The following is a 6,059-nucleotide window of genomic DNA, read 5'->3' on the forward strand; positions in this document are numbered from 1 at the left end:
GACCCCGCAAGGCTTTAATATCAGCTTCTCATTTCCCCTGTGGTTAACTGTTTCCAAATACCACATTTTAAAAGATTTTAAACTGTTTCCAACTTAAACAAATGAAATAATAATTTTCGTCTCACAAGGGTATTTTTGTCATTTATCCCAAAAATCTAAAAAAATCATCTAAAAATATAGTATGTAAGTGGAAAACACATATTTCTTAATCAAAAATAATTTTGGATGTCTAAAACATTCGTTTAAAATGGAATTATGACTGTTATAATAAAATAAAAATATTCAATAAAATATTCAATTTTCACATAAAACGATATTTTAAGAACACTGCATAAATAATTTTTATAGCGTAAAAGCAAAATAAATTCTTACATACCGTAATACAGATAATCAAAGTATAGAATTTAATTTACAGTGACACGTGGGCCCCCGAATGACCAAAAGTATAAAAAGAAATGAACCTACAGTCTTTGGATGTGGCAAGTTCAACTGTAATCCTCGCCGATATCAGTTATCTACAATCTATTCTGAACCTGAAATGGGTGGAAATGAGGGTGGTGAGATTATAAAATCCCAGTGAGTAAACAAACATCACTCAAAATATCTAAAGTCGAGTAAAAGGAGACTATTAAAACATTTCATCAAACTGTAATTTATCATCTTTCAACTTATTTCAACCAAATGAAATCAATTTATTTAAAGCAAGTAATCAGTATGGCTTATGAATTTCTTAAAAAGCTTGGCTCATGCCAAAAATTATTATCATACTCAGTTATTTGGGATACCTTGGCCGAGGGCTATCCCAACTGAGTCCACCAAGGCTATTAGAAAGTCATGTTTTTATTTTGAAAACATAGCCATTCCTTGACGTTGGCCGAGTTCCCCTTCACGAGGTGGTTTGGCGTGAAGTGAACTCTAAAAGTTATACCTCAGGAGTTACCCTACTCGCCTCTCCAACCGAGGTAAAAATATAACAGGATTCCGTGCCCCTCTAATAGGCTAGTCCACAGAATCCAGCCCACTGCAGCAGGTCAAACCCACCATACAATAAAATTTTGACAGCATGACAGGGCTAATATATTACTACCCAGCCTGCAAGGGTAAAATAAAGCAATTCATATAATTCATAAAAACACAGCCCAGCCAGTCATGCCAATACAATAACATAAGCCATTAATTCAATTTTAAATTTACAACATATCAGTGGTCTCCAATTACTCTATTTTTCAAAATCGTTATTTCGTTTCAAGACAATTTATAAAATATTTTCATTTAAACTCATTTTGTTTACAAAACATAAAAATTTACCATTTGAACTCATTTTCATAAAATTCACCAAAACCGAATAAAAACATACTTTAGATAATTAAAATGATGGTAAGGTTACTCACCGTGTCTAGAGTGAGGATTTTCGAAATACTCAGACTATTGGTCCTCGGGTGCAATTCCCTTGCCTTTATTAGAGGACTCACCACCTTGACACAGTACAAAATCGAGAAATTCACCACATTGGTACTAAATTGAAATTAAACTAATTTAGACTACTAATGCTTGATATGGAATGCAAAAATGTCTAAATTTTTGCCTAAATGCGGTGTTAGCCTATTTCGGTCTTTTACCCGATAAATTGATATACGCGTCCGTTTAAACTCCAAATTAATTTTTTTCAGTTTCTATACCTCAATTGCACCCAAATTGACTTAATGTCCCTCAGTGTGGTGCAAATTATCAGTCTCGATAATAAATTACGAAAATACCCCTAGTGGGTAAAAATTTGTATTTTTGCTCCGAAAATTTCCATTATTTTTCTAGGCTCATAATTCATCATTATTCATCATAATTCCTCAAATAACCATCAAGATCAGCAGCCAATATTCCCCTAGAAAATTCAGCATAATGGGTTTCAATGGGAGAAAATTATATTTCTAGCTTATTTTTGCTATATTTCAATATAACTTAACTAAAATCACTTAATTCAATTAAAATCAACCAAAAATCAAGCTCAAAACTCATCCATGGAGGTTTGGCCAGCATGGGTGTCCATACCCACTTTCTAATTTTGCATGGAAATGAGAAAAAAATGCATGGGTAGTGAAAATCACAAGGAAAATCAATGAAATTTACCTTTTTAATGCTTGATTTCTTGATTTCTCTTGATTTTCTCCAAATTTTTCAGGTAGGATTCTTGTTTTTTTTTTCCCCTTTTCTCCCCTGGTTTGGACAGCTGAAGAAGATGAGAATTCCGGAATTTTCACCTTTTTAAAGGCTAAAATAATGTAATATTATTTTATTCATTTTTTTAATGTTTTATTAATTCCTTAAATTCTAGCCATCCATTTATTTCCAAATTTTCACCATACACTTGTCCCACATATCCATAGCTTAGGTAAAATTCTCAGACTTATCCAAAGTCTTGGTGGAGTAATTTTTGAAATTTACACTTTTACCCCCGTAAAAGTCAAAAATTACATTTTTGCCCCAAAAATTGAAAAATTGCCCATAGACATATTTTTCATCCCTTATACTCATACCATTCTCCAATTTGTCAAATTTGATCTAAATTCTCTCAAAATCTCAAATTTTGTCCGCGAGTGGTAAAATTACGATTTTGCCCCTACACTCTAGAAATCACTGGAATTAAACTTTTTCACTGCCAAACCCTCAAATTATACTCCAATACTCAAATCATACTCCAATAAGTCAAATGGGGCTAAAAAAATTCTTTTCTAAAAATTCCCATTGTGTCCTTGGGTGGCAAATGACCATTTTGCCCCTGGACAGTAAAAATTCTAGTTTGACTTCAAATTGATCCTCGAACTCCAAATCACCATATTAAACCATTCTGGGACTTTAATATTCTTAATTTCATTTTAAATTCTCTATTTGATCTAGTTCGAGACTTAAATTAACTTAATTGTACCATTTGGTACATTGTCGTCTTTTAACGATTTTTCTTTCAGGGCTTTCCAAGTATGCAAGCATATTGTCAATCATATGAATGACATGGAAAGTATTTTATAAGGTCGGGCTTGACAGATATTTTGAGAAAGATTTAAAATATCCCCTTGAAGATTAAATTTTAATTCTTTTAAAAGGTGATTTCATTTTAACCAAGAAATTTAAGAGTAATTAGAGACTGCTACTTGCTGTGTTATAAATCATGGTTTGAATTGAATGGCTTATGATAATATTGGCATGAATGGTTGGATTTGGTAAATGTGCTGAAAAAGTATGAACTGTTGATTTACCTTGAGAGGTTGTAAAATAAAATAATTGCCATGTCATGCTGTTGAATTTTATTGAATTGGTGGGTTATAATTGGTTGTTACAGTGGATGGGTTCCGTGGACCAGCCTATTAGAGGGGCACGGTAACCCTATTATATTCATACCTCAGTATGAGAGGCATGGTTGGATAACTCCTGAGGTTAAAACTTTAGAGTTCACTTCACGCCAAACCACCACGTGAGGGTGAACTCAGCCAACGCCAAGGAACGGCTATGTTTTCAAAATAAAAATATGATTTATGAGTACATGACTTTTTAACAGCCTTGACGGACTCAGTTGGGATAGCCCCAGGCCAAGGTATCCTTGACAACCGAGTATGAGAATGATTTTGGCATAAGCCAAGTTTTTAAGAAAGTCATAAGCCATGTTGTTTATTTTTGACAAAAATGTAATGGTTTTATATAAGTTGAAATAAGTTTTAATATTATGAATTATATTTCTTTGCATGGTGAAAATGGAATTAAACGGTTTTGCGCAGCTCCCCTATATGTTTATTTGTGAAATGAATTTGTAATTCCTCGCATATGGAGCGAGTTATAATTTGGGCATGATTTTAAATATTATTTGGTTTTGCGGGAGCTTGCTAAATTTTATTGATTTGATTCGAAAATGATTATTAATATATTTGATGCAAAAAAATTTATTACCTTGATTATTTATACTTTATAAGAAATTCTCGATTTTTATATGAGGCACAAACCCTCGTTTGAAACAAGTTGATTTTATAATCTTGCATTTTTATATTCAACTGATCTGTCGTTTGCTTGTTTCCCATCTATGCCCTACTCGCTAAGTCGATGATTATCACTAAGTCTATGAGACTCACACCCCTTTATTTCCCTTTTTACAGATAGGGATCAACCTAGCGTGTAGTTAGTGACGCGTTCGGTCCACCGTGAATAGGTAAAGGCATCTCCTAGCATTTTATTCCGAGTTGCTCCGCTGTTAGAGGTTAAGTCGTAGCATTTTATTTATTAAGTTGTAAACGAATTCTAAATTTTTATATAAGCATTAATTTGAAGATTATAGATTTTAATGCATATACTTACGAATAAAAGGAAAAATTTTGTATTGATTTTTATATTTATGGTTCAATTTAGTATATGAAAGTATCAATATTATATGGTGATTGAATGTAGTGGATAAACAGGCTTGTTCGAGACTTTGCAGGTTTTTTCTGAAAGTCTTGGACGTCGGCAACGACCGGGGAGAGGTCGTTGCACTAGAAGTAGTGAATAATTATGTGCACGGTGTTATACGTATATGGTAAAGTTATTACACAATATGGAAAGATTGTCCTAAGATGGGATGTATTGATTGGTGACAACTGTTAAGGGATGAGATGAATTTTAAAATATTGGCTTGGCCTACTATATGTGATAAACCTATGAGAATATAAATGGCTATGGAAATTGTGACATAAGCTTGGAAGAAAATCAAATGGTCGAGGATGATCAATCTAGTAACCTTAAATGTAGATGAATAGTGTTGATTAAGTAAACTCTAGCAGCCACCACGCTGCAGTGCTAGGAGCACCTCATGTTTAGGACGCATGAATAAGATGTAAAGGGCATGAAGTTGAATTTACAAGTTGAATTATGGTCCTTAGACTTGAAGTTAAGCTTTGTTAATTGGAGTTTTAAGGTTATGGAAAAGTATTTATATGAATGAATTGGAAAGTTTCTTTATCACCTTATATATTGACATGTAGGTAAATGAGACAATAGATTAAGCCTTGTTAAAGGCTAAAGAAAGAGTGAACGAAACGTAAGGTAAATAATGGGAGAAATATGGATGTTGCTATGATGAACATAAGAAGCTTAAGAATAATCAATGCAAATATACTAAGATAGTTTTGTGGTCCAAATTAAGGACAATGACGCCTTGGGAGATTTGAAAATAATGTCCGTTGGAATCGATGAGGTGAAATGTCATTGAGCATACATTGGATTGTTAAAGTTATGAGTGGTTTTGAAGGTAAGCTTTTGATTGTTTAAGTCCTCAACTGAATTCCACCAAAGGATGTGTTTAAGTGTTTCAGAATTGTATTGAAAAGCATAAGAGAATATATTAGTTAACTTGCCATAAAAGATCACAATAGCATGGCCATGAAAGGCTCGTGAGCAACCAAGCAATGTAAAAGTAAATGTGCAAGGGAGTTATGATTGATAGATAAGGGTAGAACTTTAATGATGGGACAGTGTTCGCTACTTTAGATATTGAATCATAAGTTATGGGCTTGTATCCACTTTGTGGATACTTTGGTGAAATAATTTGAAAGAGTTCTCATAATGTGAACACATTAAAGCTCAAGGAGCTAATAGTTATATAGCGACGTTGGTGCTCGTGATTGATATGTCACGTAATACAAAGGTACACTGTAAGTCTAAGAATGTTTGGAAATGTTCATTTGAAACAATGATTGTCTTGCCATTATGTAGACTCAATAACGCTCCGGTCTTGATACACTTGTGGAGGCAGAGTATACAATGGTAAAAAGTGTTTCCCTCACATGTGTTATTTCATTTTGAGTAATTATCAAAGTAAAGTACCTAATAATGGTAAGCAAGGATTGCACTATGCTTTAAATGCTTAGTGAATAATGGCGGTATGCTCTAGTTAATTGATATTACCCTTGGTGAGGAAATAGCAGTACACAACGAGATTCGTAGGGATCTACTTGGGAAAGAGATGTTGATTTGATATTTCAAGTATGCATGTACGAGTAAAGATTTTGGTAATAAGCCATGATTTAGAGTCAGGATACAAGAAT

At 33.3% G+C, this 6,059-nt stretch overlaps 1 long non-coding RNA gene across 1 annotated transcript; it reads right to left on the reverse strand.

Moving 5' to 3' along the window:
• Positions 1–405: 405 nt before the first annotated feature.
• LOC148762458 (uncharacterized) lies at positions 406–2,215 on the reverse strand. The gene is made up of 3 exons (XR_016026187.1): positions 2,125–2,215; positions 1,392–1,475; positions 406–533 (listed from the first exon to the last, which is right to left on the reverse strand). It is a non-coding gene; the product is annotated as an uncharacterized LOC148762458 (long non-coding RNA).
• Positions 2,216–6,059: the final 3,844 nt, after the last annotated feature.

Source organism: Theobroma cacao, chromosome 5, assembly GCF_053813885.1.
Source record: "Theobroma cacao isolate CCN51 chromosome 5, ASM5381388v1, whole genome shotgun sequence".
In the NCBI taxonomy this organism is placed as follows: Eukaryota; Viridiplantae; Streptophyta; class Magnoliopsida; order Malvales; family Malvaceae; genus Theobroma; species Theobroma cacao.